At 41.3% G+C, this 20,542-nt stretch overlaps 1 protein-coding gene across 8 annotated transcripts in view; it reads right to left on the bottom strand.

Annotated features, from left to right (window-relative positions):
- The window catches only part of MAGI2 (membrane associated guanylate kinase, WW and PDZ domain containing 2), a 1,226,839-nt gene that overhangs the window by 168,428 nt on the left and 1,037,869 nt on the right, over window positions 1-20,542 (bottom strand). The gene's annotated exons all lie outside the window — the stretch shown is intronic.

Genomic DNA, 20,542 nt, shown 5'->3' with positions numbered 1-20,542 from the left:
TAGGCACAGTGTGCTACAGACAGCTCAGGGCTCATAATTAGAAATCATAACTCAAACTTTATGGGAGTTTTCCTCTCTGCCCTAGCAACTCAGTGCCTTCCATTCTGGCAGTAGCATACTCAACTCCCAATCAGATTTTTTAAGTAACAGAAAGTTTTCCTTCCACCTCTCAATGTTCAGTTCAGTTATGTTTCTTTAAGCACCTGAAAGTCATCCCAATGCCATCTCATTAAGTTCAAGTGACAGCAGATCTTTAGTCCTAGATAGTTGTCTGAACCTTATTCAAACTATCCAAATCACATGGGTCATTAAAATAGGGCATCTTTCAAGAACATGCCCTCATGAGATTTTTTGATACTTTCTACTTCAGGCCAGGTCAGAAATGCCAAAAGAACCATTTTCCTTGTAATGTTTCATTGCTTCTGATTCAAACTGAACTTCAAGTACTCAAGCCTGAAAATTCTGGCCCTTATATTTATGATGATGAGCTAGTATGGCCTGATTCTGCCAGGTGCTTGAACACCCCTGCAAGGTGGTGAGAGCTCTGAATTCTTGTTGAAGTCAATGGGAATTCATCACCTCACACTGCAGGATAAGGTAAAGGAAAGGCTACTGTGGTGGAAGACGAGAGAAGGCAACTTTTTATTAAGATAACAAATATATAGATTTTAACATACTGAGCTGAAAGGAAATGGAAACTGAAGACAGAAGCTGCAATGCTACCATCACGGTCTTACTGATGACAGCAATATTATTACACACAGTGTCATAGGTGCATGAGGTGCTTTACAGACAAATAAATACATACACCTGCCCTAAGAATCTTAAAAGCTAATTTAGGTACAACCTGGCCAGGGATAACAATGTGGCTGGTGGGATGAAAATGGAAGTTAGTGCAGGGTTCAAAGAATGGGGTGACAATATAAGAATAGAAGGCAAGGAAGATGAGTTTATTTGCAGTATTCTGCATGGTCTTGTGGGTAAAATGTGAGATTCAGGGGAAAAGGAAAAGAGGCGGTTGCAGGAGTCAAGACAAAAGATGACTAGCGCATGCAGTAAGGTTTTATCACTAGAGATAGAAAGGATCGCATGAATTGAAATGAACCATCTTTGAGAATGACTCAAAAGATCAATGTCCTGGACAACTGTGGTTATTAAGGAGCCCAGAGCACTTTCTATAATAGTGGAATTGTTAACCCCAGTGTTCTGGATAAATCCCAATATATGTAATTATTTTGTTTTCCTAAAATTTCCTGTATAGTTCATTTATAGATGAATGCATTTCAGAGAGAGAGAGAGTGTTGGAGGGCAAGTCAGTAAACAGAGCCTGACATATAGAGATTGTAAAGTGCTTTGAGAGTCTTTGGAATTCAATGTTCTATATCTATCTATCTATCTTTTACATTATTATAGGATTCTTTTAAATAAGAATATTCTGATGCGAATCTATACTATGGATGGCTCTTCTTGTAAATGAATACATCTAACGTAAATCATAATGAGTTTGATAGATAAATACTAAAACCTGGAGAGAATGATTTTTGCCATGTACTCTGGCATCAGAATGAACAGCAGCAGGTTAAAAATCAGTACTTTATGCTCCTTAGATCTCTGCAAATTATTTCAAGAACTTTATAACAAAGCTTTTAAAAACACTGTGTAATAATACAAGAATAAGAGTCTTAAATCATTTTTCTCTCTCTCTATACTGACTTATTTTTAGCTATGGACTGATCCTGCATATATTTACTACTGAACATAGGGATTACTATTGTGAATGTTGATTGATGCTCAGGCCTGCTAAACACTCAGGAGTTGAGAGCTCTCTCATGGCTGCCTGCAACCAAGCTCTTGAGTCATGTGTCTGGCTGGGCTGTTGTTCTGCCTTTGGTGTTGTGGAGGCAGATTTCAAGCAGCCGGCTGGTCTCTGCTGCCCCCACTGAGCCTGACCAGCATAAGAGCCTCAGCACCACAAGGAAGAGATGGAGTGGCAGCTGCTCTGCATTGCTGGTAGGAAGGGGGACGGAGACCAGAATTTGTCTTAAAAGCGAGGCAGGGGCTGAAAAGAGACAGAACTGGGAGCTGGACTGAAAAAGGACAGGGGAAGAATGAGAGAGACTGGAGGGTAGAGGTAGAATGGGGATGGCTGTCCTCAGTTCCCCTACATCTGCAACAGCTCTCAGGCTTTCGCTGCCTTTGCAGCTAAGGCCCCCAGGCTCTTTCCCTTCACATCCACCGCAAAAAAATCTTCCTGGAGTGCAAAAAGACACCACACTGCTCCCACCACTCTCAAGGTTCTCTCCCCTGCACAACACAATCCTTCTTCCAGACTCCCTCAACCCTTCGTGGTTCCTGACACCATCCAGTATTCTGTTCTTCACTTGTTTCCCCAGTGCCCTGAGGCTGCCCCTGGTGCCCTACAATCTTGCCACTTCTGAGATTTGCACGAAAGAGATGCCTGTCTCCTACACACCTATTCTCACAAATGTGATGGGGGAGGTCAAAAAGAAAATCATTTCAGGGATTATTTATTACTGCTGAGAAACGCAACATTAGCATGCAGTTTAGCAGCCATGTGCAGTAGATCTCATGTCAGCAAAGGCATTTTTGGAAATTAAAAGGAAGTTTTCCTCCTCTGTTTCTAGTTTCCCCTCTTTCCTTATGGGACAGATTCTGAAATCCTTACTCACAGTGCATTGCATCTTACGCTGCAAGCACCTTCCCTCTAAAATCAGTGAGACTATTCAAGCGGTATGGTGGTATTTATTTTGAGTAAGGGTGGCACAGACTGGCCTCAACTTCCTAATACCAATCTATTTTTTAATGAGAATAAGTTACCACAAAGAAACAATTTCACAAGGACACTAAGAACAAGCAGGTGTTGACCTTGTTTCAAGCAATATATTTATAATGCTAAATATTAAAATATATGTAGATAATATAATAGTAACTAAAACTATCAGCAAAACTTCTTCTGAGACACTAACTAATCCCTGATGTATTATTTAACATAAGCTACTTTCACTCTTCAGAAAAACCATATAGATTTTTTTTCCTCCCTAGATATTAACAAAGTAGTCTTTTAGGAGAAAAAAAATCTCACTGCAGAAATGGAAATTATTTCTTCCTTTTAATAAAATGACATGCTACATTTTAAAGTCACTTTTCAAACCTTTAAACATGCGGACGATTTTTGAATCTTTGATTTCTCTTCTTTTTTTATCACTGGATCTTTAAACATTCTCCATTTAACTTAAACTTTTTTTTGCTTAAGAGACAATTATTTCACAGGTCCCATTAAATAGAAACTCATATGTAAACTAAAAAGAAATCCCCTTACATTTATGCACAAAGGCTTGTATTCTGCAAGCCCATGGCAATGAAAGCTACAAAATAAACTCTGAGATCTCTCTCAATCACCAAACAATAACGCAGCATGCAGTGTATGTTTTCCTAACCTTTTACATACAGTAGCATTCATATTTTACAAACTAATTGGAGATTGAGGCATTCATGAAATGGAAAAGTTGACCATCTCAAAATTACAGGAGGCACGGTGCATAAATAGCAGTGTGTTGCACTGCCCTGCTTTCTCCTTGCCCTTCAAACCACTGCAAAGTGATTGCAAATTCACTGAAGGCATTGGCATGTGAAAGGATGTTGAGATTGCCTTCATCGATATCACTTTTGTTATGTGGCTTTTTTTCCTTCAGGTATAACTGGTCATTTGTAAGATTAGTGTTCATAAAATCAAGGGTCTACTGTACTGAAATGCTGTTTCAAATCATGAGAAATCATGCACCAGACAGCAATTCATTTCTTTTCAGAAATAGGTTTAAAAAAATCATTGAGACAAACTTGATATTCCAACTTTCAGTATCTGCGCCTGACAATTATGGAATAGATGTCTTTTATTTTGTAATTGTAAGGGTGATGCCGAAAAGGTGTAGGTTTGTTGGTTTTTATTGCGTTTGAACTGTAAGTCTCCTTGGGGCTTTCTATGAAGAGCACTGTTTAACAGAGGCATGCTACTGTTTTTAAAGCAGAGTAATATAAGTGTTATATATTGTCAGAGGGTGGGCACACCTACTGTTACTGCCAGTCTTCATTTTTAAGAACATAAACCTTTTTCCTGCAAGGAAAGCAATTGTATGGTGAATTGGTAAAAGATAGATGTCAGATCTAAAAAGCTAACTTTGTTAGTGCAGCTTGGCATAATGACAGACAATCAGTCTGATCCAAGAGGTTGAGGCTGTTCTGTCTAGAAGTGCTTTAACTAATAATTAGAACAGACATCAATTTCTCATTCCCCAATACTGTATCTTATGCCTGTGTCATAATAATGTACTCACTTGTTTTATAATGTATTAGCTTACTTTATTTCTATATTTCTACAAAATATTGCACTGTATTACAAAACACTGCCACAATGTCTACACAATGTACTTTAACATTGTATTTTCAAACCCAGCAACCAAAGTTTAATAAAATATTACACAATACCATGCAGAATGACAGAAAAATTGTTCAACATATTTAGACTAATCTTAGTCACACCATGGTACACAGGCATAAATTGTTTTACTCTTGTACTTTTAATGAATCGGCTCTTTCTGCAGACATTTCACCTGGCATCCTATTAGATCTCATGAACTAAGGAGGTATGGGTTAAATCAGTGCTTAGATTGGACACCTCCCAGGAAAAGCTACTTGCTTCAGGAAGCAGCATCGGTGATTCAGTAGTAGGACTCTTACCTCTGAGTAAGGTCCTGGGGGCACTGGACTAGAGAAGATGCCATTTTTCAGATGAGACATAACAGAAGCTCCAACCATGTCCTTACAACACTTTTCGCAAGGATTCTTGTGTCCTGACCAAACTCCAGTGTAGGCAAGTGTGTTCTGCCTATCTATATACCTCTGCTACTTCAAACAGACAAGGTATTCTTCAGTTGCTATCCTAAAACCGTTGTGTAGTGCTATATGGCCTCTTGTACCCCACAGCAGAGGAGGCTACATTTTATTTGCAGATAAAGTGAAGTGATTCTATATAATACAAGTATTGACTGTAGTTCTGTAATGAAACTTGATGATTTGTGAAAATGACTATGAAGGCATATTAATAATAATAAAGTCAAATTGTGGACTGTATTCTCATCTTGGGCACAAGGATTTAATGGCATCCTTAATTCTTTCAATATAAAAGTGCCAAGATGAGAATGTACTTATGTAAACCTATATTTGTTTTTACTAGAAGATATTCTAAAGGGACCTGTTTCTCCACACAATGAGCAAATGTAACTCTCATTAATGTTAACAAGAATTAGGCACACAAATCCCTATGATAACTGTTCCCTTAAGTTTTTAATGAAAGAACCAAGCACATTTAATACAGATCTTCCAAGCCTGTGTTAGACAGGAGTTCCACCAATAATAAAAGAACTTTTGAAATGAAATGCCTGAAAATACTCATTAAAAATCTTATATGCATATATGTAAAAAAGATTTATCTAATGCACTGTAAAAGTAAACATAAATGTGCCACACAGTGAAAGAACGTTATTAAGGAGAATGAGGTAAACCCATAATACTATTACTTTGAGATGTAACACAGTTAATATCACTTCCATTAATACGGCTAATTATTACTGATGTCTACTTTTTGGGGGGGCTTTATATTCATTTAAAAAGGCTATGGTTTCTCATTCAGAAATATGAAGGCAAACGCACAGTTTTATTGCTACTTGAACTGTGGGATAAAAGACACAAAAGTCTCAGTGTGAATTTTAGGTGATTGTGTCCCTGCCACGTCTCTCTCTCTCTCAGGATTTTACCATACAATGTTAGTAACAAATAACATTTAACCACACATTAGGCTGTTGAGCTTGTTGCCCAAGTAGAATTTACCATTTGTCTTCTTAATAAGATTCAGATATTTCCTGTAAAAAATCCAGCCCAGAGATAGAACCCATTTTTGACTTTACCTGCTGTAATTTGTAAAATATTTATTAAACTGGATTGATATATCAAATAACAAGATGTTTAACACTTATTTCAAGTTAATCCAAAGCATTCACAAATTACCTAAATTTGTAGTATTAAAAAGACTTAAACACTCTGAAGGTTATGAGGACAGCTGTCTGCGTATTTAGTACCCACTAGCCTTATCCCTCTGCAGGTAACACAATAGTACTTGCTGAGGTATGAGGTGCCTTACTAGAAATACTGAATCTAGAATGCAGTGCTTCCAGGAATAATATGCAAGTTTCAGCAAGTCAGTATTTTTAGCGTGGTAACTTTATTTCCTAAAAGCCTTCCAGAGGTTTTACTTCTGGAAATACTATTGGAAATATGGGTGGGCCCTAAAAGGGATGACATGAAAATACTATGGTCAGAGACATCTGTTTTTTTGTAGGGAGGTAGAGAAGGGTGAGTGAGCTAATAAAGTAAATGAAACTGATAGTACAGTATGCCTAAGAGCAGTCCTTTCAGAAAACGTTTGCTCGTGAAATCTCTCTGTCATTACTGACTAAAATTTATTTATGGAGAACAATCATAACCTTCCCTCCTGCAAACAAAGAAACAAAAACCAATGAAAGAGTGATTGTTTTGCATAGAATTAATGAGGATGAAATTGTTGATGTTCAGGTGCTACATAAAAGCTCATAACTTTGAGATGGGAAATTTAAAAATGTCTGTTCATACATACAATCTTAATCTTTTCTAGGGGTAGATTTAAGGACTTGGGCCCAGAGAGCAAATGAACTGAGGGGTAATAATAGAGCATTGTATGGAACTGGACAGGTGGGAGGCAGAAGTAGAATGGAGCTGGAAAACTGGAACAGTGAGATAAAAAATGGAGAGTGTTTCATGTTCCACTTGCTGGGTAATAACATGAAAGGACTCCATACTTGTAAAAGTAAAATGACATTTATTAAGAGAAACATTTACAGAGCTGCTTCAACTGCAGCTTGCATTCTATCAGCGTGTACATGGACATCCTGCTGCCTCCTCCAAACTCTTCCCTCCTGTGATCCTCCCTCCAAGTTCTGTGACGGTTTTAACAATTTCTGGTTTTGTACCTTTTGTACATGCACTTGCTATCTTGCTGGGGTCAGAGGTTATTAGTACATAGCCCACCTTAGAAACGTAGGTAGCCTTTTCTGCCATCCCACTGTAGACTGTTAGGCCTCATAGTTCTTCAAGTATGCTGGTCTTTGAACCAGTTTTCCACTTCTTCTTTGTTTTACTGATGTTGGTAGGAGACTTGCTTCCACGCTATAGCTGCCTTCATTCTGGTGGGTGCTGTCCTGATGATCTTCTGTTTATATTTCTTCTATGTCAAGCCAACTGATGGCTGAGGCTCTATGTTCTCCTGGTCCTGGCTTTGTCCCTGTCCATCTGTCAGGACTCTGTCTGCCTACAACTGGCTTTGGTTTTGTCTCCACTGCTGTCCTGAGTCTGTAGCTACCTCATATGACTTGTGTTGCACTGGAGGCTGGACGACTGCCTTTTGCCATAGCTTTATGTGGCTATTTGGTGATTGGACCCAGACCCGCTTACTTGTGCATACATGGCCTGAGGTCTTCGGCTCTGTGGTAAACGTCTGTCTCAAATCTGGACTTAGAGTTCAACATCTGAGTGTTTACCTGAACCTCCCCCAAGCTTATACCCAGCTTGGATTTTACTTCGCTGCCACCAGATAAGATTTACGCTCTTATCAGCCTGGGTTCCCCAAATTCCTTGGGGGGACCCCCCTCTCTGGCCTCCCCAACTTTCCCTGGGAGGACCCCCAAGACCCAGACCCCTGGGTCTCCCTATTTCATCCCCCCAGCTTCCCCCTCTTCCTGGGTGAGCCTGGGCGATGCTATACTTAACTCCTTGAATGCAAAACCAAGAGAGCTATTTACCTCCCCCGAGGCTAGGCATTCAAAGCTAGTCCCAGCTAACACACCAGGAGATTCACCCCTCCCTGGTCTCGTAGCAGTAACTAGAGAAAAAACCTCAAACACAAGAGAAAACAGAGTTGATTCTTTCTCTCTTCCCTCGGGAGCCCTGTTTCTGCCCTGGGAACAATAGTAAAGTCAAAACAGAATGTAATGCTTCCTCCCCTCTCTGTCTTCCCATGGGGACAGATACCTGTACGAAATTTTCTCCCTTTGCTACTAGCAAAGAAACCCCACAGTTTTAAAAGAAACTTTATATAAAAAGAAAAATACAGAACATATACTGCATTAAGAAACTCGAATACAGGCTCCTTGCTTATAAGAAAATAGAATAACAGTCTGATTAAAGATTAGCCCAATTAAACCAGTCCAGCACAGACAACACAAAGCATATTACGCCTATTTGCTGGTTGCCTTTTACTCACACTTTGTAGGAGATATAGAAAGAAATAGGAGTGAGGCAGAAGCTGTTTCCTCCATAGCCGAGAAACAAAAGACAGAGAACAAAACAAAAACCTCCAAGATGGTCCCACCCTTACTTTGAAATTCTGTTCCTGATTGGTCCTGCTGTGTCAGTTGTTTGGTTCCTTTGTAAACCCGTTTACAGTAAAGAAAATTAACCCTTTCCTTACCTGATCTACCTTATGAACACGCCCCCAAATCACAGACAGTGTAAAATTACTGGAGGTTGAATTTCTACCTAGAACTTAACTAACAGAGTATACAACACATGCACCTTTACATGATACTAGTAAGCATGTAAACTACAATCTCTACATCTTAATAGGAAAAGTTTAACCAGTTATTCCGGGAACTCTCGCGGGAAGTGCATCCGGCTACTTTTGTTAGAAGCTCCTGAAATGTTTGAATTTCAAAATCAAAAGCTTGGAGGCTAGACTCCAGGAAGTATTGTTTTCCCTTTGGCTGTATGAGGCCACTTAGTAGCGCACATGGTCAGTTTGTAGCTGGAACGCCGTCCCCAACATACTGGACGTAGCCTTTCCAGCGACACGAATGGCATAGCAGTCTCCGTTTCACTGACTGACCGTTGGCTTTCCCTGTGCAAGATGTTTCTTGCTGAGAAGACACGACAGGAGGAAGTTCTGATCTGTCCTTCCTGCATAAGAACTGCTCCTATACCACGCTCAGATGCATCGGTGGTTACTAGGAATGGTTTGTCAAAGTCTGGGCCCTTAGCACAGGGTCAGATCTAGCGTCGCTTAAGTTGGGTAAGGCTTCCTGAACTTACATCAGTCCATTAACTGTATTGGCTGGCTTCTTGTCAGTCGGTTGTGGTGCAGCGATTGGCAGTGTGTACAAACTGCCTGCGTAACGCGGCCAACCTTAAGAAGATGACCCTGTTTCTTATGTTTGGGACAGGGCCCTTTGGAAGCCTCCACCTTGGCCTGTAGTGGGTTATGGTTCCGTGACGCACCTGTGTGCCAGGTAAGTCACCCTGTTTGTCTATTACACTTTTTGGCCTCTCAGTTGTCCTGCCTGTCTGTACGTCAAGACCTTTCGCAGGTGTCAGTGTTGTAGGCTAGGATCTGAAAAAAATGGCCAATCATCGAGGTAGGCAACTGCATATTCACCAGTCCGGCTAGTAGACCATCTACCACCCTCTGACGGTGCTGGTGTGCATTTCCGCAGCCCGAAGGAAGTACATATAAACATTCATACACCCTGCAGGTGATGAAAGCTGACCTTTCATTGGCAGGTTTCATCGCAGTACTTGCCAGTACCCCTTGGTTAAATCTAATTGTAAGATGAACTGGCACGGTGGTCCACTGAAATTAAACCCTTTTCCTTACCTATCTACTTATGACAGGCTCCTTTGTTGTAATGGGTTGCCTTCTTAGCTGGGTGCTTTCTTAATTGCTTCTGTGCACTGTCAGTAGTTCCTGCCCCATCAGTTCTTTGTGCTGGGCTACTCTCTAGTCTCTGGCAGGGTGTATTACGATGGTTCAACATTGCCAGATAGGGATCCTTTCCTGTCTGTTTTGCCTTTGCTATCAGTCTCTTAGTTGTCTCTATACAGACTCTGCATTCCTATTGCTTTGTGAGTAACCAGGGGAAGATAGTTTTGTATGTAAATACTCATTTGACTCTGAATTGTTTGCGGTCTCCTGCAGCATACTGTGGCTCATTGTCAGAGCATAAAATATCAGGTATGACATGTTTTGCAAAATGCACCTTTGGTTTCTTGATCATGGTTCTTATCTGATAGTTGTCCAGATAGTATATTTTGTCAGAGAAATAGGCTGTGTTCAGATTCTATGCACTATTGTAGTAATTTCTGTACAAGGCACTTCTTATGCGGTATCATTGAAAAACTCATAATTAGTTGATCAATAATACCATGGCAAAATGTGCAAAGCAGAATCATATGTGAAGTTATAAATTTAAGTTGAAATCATGACTAAAAGTATGTTTTCCTGATAAATCTTGGGAGAGGCCAAACCAGTTCCTCAGACACAAAGGGCAAGCTGATGAACCAGCCAGGTGTAAACAAGGCTGACGGACTATTATGCGCTAAGTGGCCATTCTTTGGCAGGAAAGGGGTAGAGGCAAAAATCTACATTTTAGCAAAAAACAGCATGGAGTTTCTGTTCACACAGATTGGTTGTCACCTTGCTCTCAGCTGGAAATGCTTCTCAAAGGGGAGACAGTACTATAAAAAGAAGGGGCAGACACCGCAAGTCACCCCCCAATCCCTCCCTGTTGCATTCATTGTGTCTGAAGAGACAAAGGAAGCAGCTGTTGGACTCTGGGGGAAGGATACTGACCTAAAGAGTTTGGTCAGTAAGACTTCTGAAAGCATGTGGTGAATCTAATAGAGTTTGTTAAATTAGATACCAGTAAGCATTTTACCATTATTTTTCTTGTAACCGCTTTTGACTTTATGCCTCATTACTTGTTTTCACTTAAAATCTCTCTTTGTACTTAATACACTTTTTTGTATCTAATCCAGTATGCTTAAATTGAAGTGTCTGGGTAACTCTATTTGGGGTAACACGCTGTGGCGTATTATTCCCTTAAAGGAATAACGGACTCAGTATATTTGCACTGTTCAGGAGAGGGCTGGGTAGTACAGGACATAGGTTTCTGGATGAAAATATGGGACTGGGAGTGAGTTGGGGTCACCCTGTAACAATCATTAAGGCTGGTAAGAGCTAAGGTGTGGCTGGATGGCTGCAGCACATACAGGCATAGCTGGGAATGACTTACATGCTGGAGGCTGTGAGCAGTCCAGGTTGGAGGCTACAGCAGCAAGGCATTGTAAAGGGCACCCTAGGTTACAGGGCAGGGTGACACAGCTAGTCATTGGTCTGCATTGTACCCTGGTATATTGTAAACTCCCAGAAATTGGTGCAGTAATCTACTCCCAGCGTGTAGTTCCTGCCATTAAAAGTGAATTTGTCTGTTCCAACATTTTTGCAGGCTATGATCACGATTTCTTGAGGCGGTATATAATCTTCTTCTGTTGTTGATCAGTATACTCTTTGCATACATCTCACTGTTCCATGTATGCTCTCAATTGGGCATAGATACACTGCCAGCCTTGTCTCAGGCATGCCTCTATCCCCAAGTGTGAAGTGTGTATCTGTCTCATGATATCAGCTCTTAAATCTGCTGAGATTACTGCTCAATCCTCTTTAAATAGAACCCCATCTTGCACACACAGTTTATCCCTCATCTGGTAGTAGAGTGATGCCCCCTTTGGTGCTTGCTCCTTGCGATCCAGCCAACCCTCAAGTGTGAAATGTTTTACTGCTTGTAGCACCCTTCCTTTTGGGCACTGTATTAGATTGCCTGGAGCCTCCCATCAGAGATGAGAAGGTATTGTAGCATGTTGACAGATGGCTCTGTGGAACAGCAGAGAGTCTGTGGTGTACTCTACCAAGTATGCCCTGCTCAGTGTATCTGCCACCAGCAGTGACTTTGCTGGGCAGTAACCTATCATCGTCCCATAGAGCTGGAGTCTGCTGTGATCAGACTACACATCCACCTAGTGCCCAAAGGTGAGCTGATGGAATAGTTCCATTCCAAAAAGCACAGTCAGTAGCTTCTTTTCTGTTGGAGCATATCCCCTTTCTGTATTTATCAGAGCTCACCCGGACATTGCTATGGGCTTCTGGCTTTGCATCAGTGTGTCAGGGAAGTCAGGACCAAGGATGAAAATCCACATCAGGTTTTAGGGTCTGCGTCAGAAGGCAACGTCCAAATCAAGCTGAGGTCAAAGCCAGGAGTTCAGGAGCAGGAAGGGCCAAGGTAGCTACAGAAGATCCTAACTGTTGCCTGGACACTTCCTGGAGCGCCACATAGGTTTATACAGGGCGAGGAGCCAGTCAGGAGCCATGAGGCTGCTGTCTGTCAGACCCCTTAAGGGGGGACTTCCCATGGTCTGTCATCACAGTGGGTTGTGACTAGCGGAGCACAAGCTGGTTACAGTTGCTGTATTATGATCAATCCATGGCTTGCACTGCCCTGCTGACCAGCACTGGGTGAAACTCCTGTGTATCAACTCCTATCAACTCTAAGTGATAACATCTCTTGTACAATAAAGCCATTCTGAGGTCAGTGGCAAATGCAGACTGTTAATAAGAAACCCACGATACATCACCAGCACTGGGTCACATTTCTCCAGTCTAATATTGATGCTTATCAGTGTTGCTGGGACTACATTTCAGCTGGTTCCAAAATCCAGCTAAAATTGAATTGGTTGTTGATCTAATAGCAGTTGCAAATAAGCAGTGGAATGGCCAGGCAGTCTTCTTCTGCAGTGCATGTTCAATGAGAGTCTTTGGATCTGCTAAAGTCACACTGCAGTTACACTCCTCTTCAGTGGAAGTCTCTAGGTCCTGAGTTACTGCATTTACTGCTGCATTTTCCATCTTGGGGTAGCTGCAGCATTGGAACATAAAGTGGCTCTGTTTCTAATGCCTTTTGCACTATTGCCCAGAGCAGGGGTAGGCAACCTATGGCATGCGTACCAAAGGCGGCATGCGAGCTGATTTTTCAGCGGCACTCACACTGCCCGGGTCTTGGCCACCGGTCTAGGGAATCTACATTTTAATTTAGTTTTAAATGATGCTTCTTAAATATTTTAAAACCCTTATTTACTTTACATACAACAATAGTTTAGTTATATATTATAGACTTAGAGAAAGAGACCTTCTAAAAATGTTTAAATGTATTACTGGCATGCGAAATCTTAAATTAGAGTGAATAAATGAAGACTCGGCACACTACTTCTGAAAGGTTGTTGATCCCTGGCCCAGAGGTTGGGCATTTTTCTTTATGCCTTTCATGTTGTTTTCCACTGTATCTACACTGCAACATGTTGCCTGCATTCTTAGTCAGTCTGTCTCTATCCTGTTTCCTGGGTTCCTTTAGTTTGAGCTTGTGTACTTGTTTTGCACTAGCATCTGTTATTGTTTCAAGCCTTTCCATGGACTGTTGAGCAGCCATTGCCGTTTGGGAGGCATTTCTCCAGGTTTAGAGCTGTCTCTTGCAACAACCTCTCCTTTAAGATGGAATGATCCTGTCTGTAATTAGGGAATCTTCAATGTCTCCAAAGTTACACATAGATGTCTGAATTCTCAGTTCTGTAACTTAAGTATCTATTCTCTCTTCTACTTGTTGGTTTCAGTTAAAACTGTACAAGTTTATTCCGGCTGAGGTCACAGTACCCATCAAATACTCTTATCAACCGTTCCAGTGTTTTCATCATTATTCCTGGCACCCGATTCTTGTCCTTCCCCTCAATTATATATCTATATCTATACACTTTACCTTCATTTTCTCATCTTTAACATGCACAGTCAGCTATGTATACAAAGTTCTTGCTTCCATGCTTGTGCAAGCCTTTTTTCCCCCTGGAAAATCAGCATTCCTGTTGGTCTCAGTCCCTCCTTCCTACCTGTTTGCTGTTTCCAAATACTGTGTTGCTTGCTTGTTAATCACACTCTCTTCCTTTCTGTAGGTCTCATTTCACTAACCGCTGCCACTATATTTCATGTACTGTGTACTGGATAAATCATGAAAAGACTTTGCACTTTTAAAACTATGCTGGTGCTTTATTAGGAACTGTTTACACAGACGCTTGAGCGGAAGCTAAGATGCTATCCATGTGCACATATACTGACTTCTGGGTGCCTCCTCTGAACTCTTCCCTCCTGCAATCTGAGCTGCTCTCTCCATGTTCCATGCAGGCTGCTACAGAGGAGAAGTATGAAGTATGAGTTGAATGGGGAAGGGAAGGTGGCAGAGCAAAATTGGATGGGTGGGTGCAAGCAATCTGGATAATAATTTTTGTGCAGCCCACAAAACTGGATTCCTCTCAATCTGCCAGATAGGTGTTTATATAGAGAAATAGAATCAGGCAAGAGTTTTGGTATTTTTGCATTAGAATATCTATGAATGAATAAAATACTTACTCTGTCTTGTTTTTGTTCTTCCTTTCTTTTTCTTTTCTGCTTTTCCTTTTAGCTACTCTTTGTTCTCATGTATCCTGGAAAAATCTTTTGCCCTGTCAATGTCTTTTCCTTCATTCTAACTTTTCTGCAGAGTTAATAGTTCATTCTCTCTTTTATTTCTCTGTGTTCTCTCCCTTCTTTGTCATGGTCTCTCAATATTCTTCTTTCTCTCTCCCGTATTCTCTTTACTTCCCTCTTTGTCATTGCTTTCACTGCTTTCTCTCTCCTTCCCAGTCTCTCCTGCACTCCCTCCCCTACTCTCTCTCCACCCTCCACTGTCTCACTGGGGGTATGTCTACACTTACGGGATTATTCGATTTTACATAACCGGTTTTGTAAAACAAGATTGTATAAAGTTGAGTGCACGTGGCTATACTAAGCACATTAATTCGCAGTGTGCGTCCATGTACCGAGGCTACGTCGATTTCCGGAGCGTTGCACTGTGGGTAGCTATCCCGTAGCTATCCCATAGTTTCTGCAGTCTCCCCGCCCATTGAAAATTCTGGGTTGAGATCCAATGCATGATGGTGCAAAAACAGTGTGCGGGTGATTCTGGGTAAATGTCATCACTCATCTTCCTCTGTGAAAGCAAAGGCAGACAATCATTTCGTGCCCTTTTTCCTTGGACTGCCCTGGCAGGAGCCATAACATGGCAACCATGGAGCCCGTTTTGCCTTTTGTCACTGTCACCGTATGTGTACTGGATGCCGCTGACAGAGGCTGTACTGCAGTGCTACACAGCAGCATTCATTTGCCATTGCAAGGTAGCAGAGATGGTTACAGTAGTCTGCTACCATCTGCTGTGCCACTGTAAATGGCGATGAGATGATAGTTATCAGTTTGTTCTGTACCGTCTGCTGCTGTCATGGGTGCTCCTGGCTGGCCTTAGCTAGGTCGGCCGGGGGCGCAAAGCACAAAAAGGGAATGACTCCCCGAGTCAATCCCTCTCTTATGGCTATTCTAAAAATAGAGTCAGTCCGCCTAGAATAGGGGGCAAGTGTACTAGAAGAACCAGTGTATCAGAGAACCAGAGAGCACAGCCGCTCTGTGTCAGATCTTGCAGAAATGATGAGCTGCATGCCATTCTAGGGTGCCCCTTGCAACAACCCCACCCGTTGACTCCCTTCTCCCCAACCTTTCTGGGCTGCCTTGGCAGTGTTCCCCATTTGTGTGATGAAATAATAAAGAATGCAGGAATAAGAAACACTGACTTTTTATGAGATAAAATGAGGGGGAGGCAGCCTCAGCTACCTTGATAGTCCAGCAGGACATTAAACAGTGGGGGAGAGGAGCCCAGCATCCCGCTTGCTAATGATAGTCCAGGCAGTACAGAATCTTTTCTTTAGACATGAAGGGGGGGGCTGATGGAACTCAGCCCCAGTTGCTATGATGAAAATGGTTACCAGCTGTTCTGTACCATCTACCGGAAATGACCGGGAGCCATTCCTTTTTACCCAGGTGCCCCTGGCCACCCGAAGGCCAGCCAGAAGCACTCACGGGCTGAATGATGAGAATGGATAGCAGTTATATTGTACCGTCTGCCTCGGGAGGGGAGGGAGAGGATGCTGCTATTTCATTGTCGCAGCACCGCGTCTACCAGCAGCATTCAGTAGACATAGGGTGACATATAAAAAAGTCAAGAAACGATTTTTTTCCTTTTTCTTTCACGGGGGGGGGGGTAAAATTGACGACATATACCCTGAAACACCCTGGACAATGTGTTTGACCCTACAGGCATTGGGGGCTCAGCAAGAATGCAAATGCTTTTCAGAAACTGCGGGGACTGTGGGATAGCTGGAGTCCTCAGTACCCCTCCCTCCCTTCACGAGCGTCCATTTGATTCTTTGGCTTTCCGTTCGCTTGTCACACAGCACTGTGCTGTGGCCTCTGTCTATCATAGCCTGGAGATTTTTTCAAATGCTTTCTCATTTTGTCTTCTGTAACAGAGCTGTGATAGAACAGATTTGTCTCCCCATACAGCGATCAGATCCAGTATCATCCCTATGGCCCATTGCTGCCCGGAGCTCTTTTTGGATTTGGGACTGCATCACCACCCGTGCTGATCAGAGCTCCACGCTGGGCAAACAGGAAATGAAATTCAAAAGTTCGCTGGGGCTTTTCCTGTTTACCTGGCCAGTGCATCTGAGTTCAGATAGCTGTCCAGAGCAGTCATAATGGTGCACTGTGGGATACCGCCCAAAGGCCAATACTGTTGATTTGCGGCCACACTAACCCTAATCCAATATGGTAATACTGATTTCAGCGCTACTCCTGTCGTCGGGGAGGAGTACAGAAACCTGTTTAAAGAGCCCTTTATATCAATACAAAGGGCCTCGTTGTGTGGATGGGTGCAGCGTTAAAGCTGCTAAAATGGGTTGAAACGTGTAGTGAAGACCAGGCGTCACTCTGCCATACTTTTACACACACATATATACAAACCTGCTTCCTCTGTGTCTCAGAAGAGAGGATGTCCAATTTTCCCTCACCATCCAGCAAGGAGATGGGGACCATGATTTTAATTCTCCAAGTCAAGTTTTATTTCTTTCACCTTCATTATTCTCTCCCCCAACCTCAAATCTTCTTTTATGTCTCATCAAGGGAATGGGTCAGGTGATGACATTCTATCCCCTGCCCCAAGACAAGAGAGGGGTTGCTCTTCTAAGGTAGATGTAGGAAGGATTTGGGAGATTGGCCAGCCAGAATTAGAGCTAAACTGGTCGGCAAGCAGTTAAGAGTGGAGGAGCTTTAACTGCAGGCAGGAAGGAGCTCAGCTGGGCTGCCTACTGTACTTGATAAAAAATTCTGTGTTCCCTGAGCACCACAACGCTTCCTTAGATTAGCTGGTGTGGGCTTGTGCTGACCTGGCTGTTAGTATTATGAGAAAAAAATCAGGTGTAGGTCTTATCTCATTTTCTCTAGAGATGTAGCCAACCTGTGAAATGACAATATCGGACAAACAGATGAATTACTAATGCTGCTTTAGAAGTAATAAGGTGAACACACAGGAAAATCAGGAGTTCTTCCTCCTCCTCACTTGGACAAACATTGGCTTCTTTTTGACTTGTTTCACATCCCCTCACTTTTGGTCCAAAGGAAGTCCCATTTCCACCTCCCTTAGTTATTTTTGTTAAATGGCCATGCTACTGATCTTCTAAGCTTGAGGGCAAACGGCTTTTGCTAATGCCATAGAATGACCCACCAGAAGATGCCTCTAGTGAATATATCTGTGAAGCAGCATCCACCCTTTTCACATAAGAATAAGGATAACATTTTTTGACCAGAGAGTGAGAGACAAGTTGCTTCTGAAACTGGACTTGTCCCATTGCATCATATCATCAGGCCTTAGGTTAACATGCAGGAATAACTGATAAAACCCCCAATATGCATCACACAACCTCTATCCTCCAGCAAATAACATAAATAAGAACAGTACATTGTGCTTAGTCTTTGTAAAAATGACACGCTAAAGACACGATGCATAGTGCAATGAAATAAAATTAGGCCACATTTCAACTGTCATCATGCACCCAAATAAAAAAATAAAGATGGCATACAAAAAGTAATGAAGAGGTGTAACTTGTTTTCATCAATGTCATAGATGAAATATTTTAGAATCATAGCAGGTTTAGATAAATATTTCTAGGGCTGTGTTTCATATTGATGTTCTCTCTTTCTCTGTTCATACTGGGATAACAAAGAGGTGGAAAGACACATTTTTATTCAAGAAACTTTCTCTCTCATTTCTGTTAGATTATAACATTTTATAATCCTCCTGCTAGAAGATTTTTCCCTAAATTAAATTACTCCATTTTTGCTTTGGATGACTCAGAACAATAGGGGACACCACCATTTCCTGTATGAGACTTTTTGAGAGTCTAATGAATGTGCACTAGGAAGTATTTCCTGACATTCAACCTAAATTCTCATTTATTTTATTTTGACCCATGACTCCTACTTATATCTCTGGTACTATGCTGAAAACTCCTATCCCTCTTTGTTGTTTATCACTGTTCACTTTCTAGTACTTGTAGACAGTTGTCCTCTTCTACATCATTGCTTTGCCAAGCTCTTGATAGACAGAAGAAAAGATGGACAGCATGAATGCTTGTGAAAGCAATGATTAAGGGCATGTCTTCATGACCATGATAAATCTTCACCACCACCATTAATGCAGTGGCACCGATTTAGTGGGTATGGTGAAGACACGCTAAGTTGATGGGACAGCACTCTCCCGTCAATGTCTGTAATCTACCTCAACAAGAGGCAGAAGCCATGTCGATGGGAGAGCATCTCCCGTTGACATAGCATAGTGTAGAAACTGTTGCAAGTTGATCTAAGATATGTCAAATTGAATTATTTTACTTAACTAGTGTAATTTAGATTGACTTACAGCTTAGTTTAGACCAGGTCTAAGAGGAAGTTCCAGAGAGAGAGAGACTAATACCTTTATGGGCCACAGTGTATTGCCTTTGAAGGTTTCAACCACTAAATTGCATTATAAGCTCATATTTAATTTGCTGTTCACTATCACCGTATTCCACTTTCTTCTTCCATTGAAGATGTACATTTTGGATAATTTTGCCCCAGAGAAGTGTGAGCTTGAATTTTTTCCATGTTAAATCCTTTTTTGTTGTAATTCTAATCTCTCTAGTTCCCTTTATACTATATCTCACTACCCAATACATCCTCATTTATCATCATCTGCGACTTAAAACAATATGTGGTTTACCCCGACTCTTCCAGTTTATTAATAGTGATGCTCAATAAAACAAGACCTAAATCAAACTACTATAGCACCTCCTGGTCATCACTTGCTCCCTTCATATATCGCTATTTACCATTACTTTTTGCTCAGTCTTTCAGTCAATTTTCATTCCATGCAATAGATGTCATATTCAATCTAATGGCAATTAATTTTTCATAGATGATTCTGAGAGGTATACTGTAGCAACTGCTTAGCTGAAGCCTACATATATTAAATCTCCCTAATTTTTCTCCATCCATTAATATGGTAATTTGAGAAAAAATAATCAGGTTTCTCTGGCATGATTTGCACTAGGCATTATAGACCTTGGAATTCTAATTTTAAGTTTTTTTAACTATGTTCACTTTTGTCATTTGCATACATTAATACTTATTTCACTTCTCATCCTCCTGCTTCTAAAAAAAGAAAGTGATAAATATATTTTTCATTAATCTATTTGTTTTGCAGCACAGAGTAATGTACATCTAATGACATGTGACTATGGATTACTAATTTAGAGTAAGTGCTATCATTTCCAGTGGTGTACTTTAATTAAAGGAACCATTCCTAGTCTTCAGTTTACATCTTTACAAATAGCCATTGGATGTTTATCATTAGGATTAACAAATCAGGAAAAAAAATCTGTTATACTAAAATGTTAAAAGTAAAGAAATTAAAGGTCACCATACAGGTATTAAAAATAACTGGTTCTTACTATTGTTTCCTTATTCTATCCTCTCAAACCCAATAGAATATACACAGGTTTCGTATAACAGGGTTGCTCATGAACATGGAGCTGCTAGAAGCCATTTTTTAAATAGACACAACCCACTGACCATTGTACATCAGATTTTCAAAGAAGGAAAAATTTAGGTCAAATGGTCTAGCAAACTTGACAGTGTAGCTTTAAGTTTTGATAAATTCACGTGTTCTGATTTTGATCTCCTTGATTTAACTAACACATCTGGGTTGGGTTGGTACTCTTAGGGTATGTCTACACTGTAATAAAACACCCACGGCTAGCTAGGGTGACCAGATGTCCTGATTTGATAGGGACAGTCCCGAGTTTGCAGGCTTTTTCTTATATAGGCACCTATTACCCCCCACCCCCGTCCCAATTTTTTACATTTGCTGTCTGGTCACCATATGGCTTGCCCATGTCAGCTGACTTGGGCTCGTGGGGCTTGGCTCTATGGAACTATAAAATTGCAGTGTAGACATTCCAGCTTGAGCCCGAATGTCTACACTGCAATTTTATAACCCTGCAACCCAAACCCTGCAAACCCAAGTCAGCTGACATGGGCCAGCGGTCGATGTCTTATTGCAGTGTAGACATACCCTAAGAACTTGCAGGCAACCATCATGCAAGCTATTAA

Source organism: Chelonoidis abingdonii, chromosome 1 (genome assembly GCF_003597395.2).
Source record: "Chelonoidis abingdonii isolate Lonesome George chromosome 1, CheloAbing_2.0, whole genome shotgun sequence".
Taxonomy (NCBI): domain Eukaryota; kingdom Metazoa; phylum Chordata; order Testudines; family Testudinidae; genus Chelonoidis; species Chelonoidis abingdonii.
The sequence above is the reverse complement of the archived record's forward strand: the minus strand, read 5'-3'. Positions and strand labels throughout refer to the sequence as shown.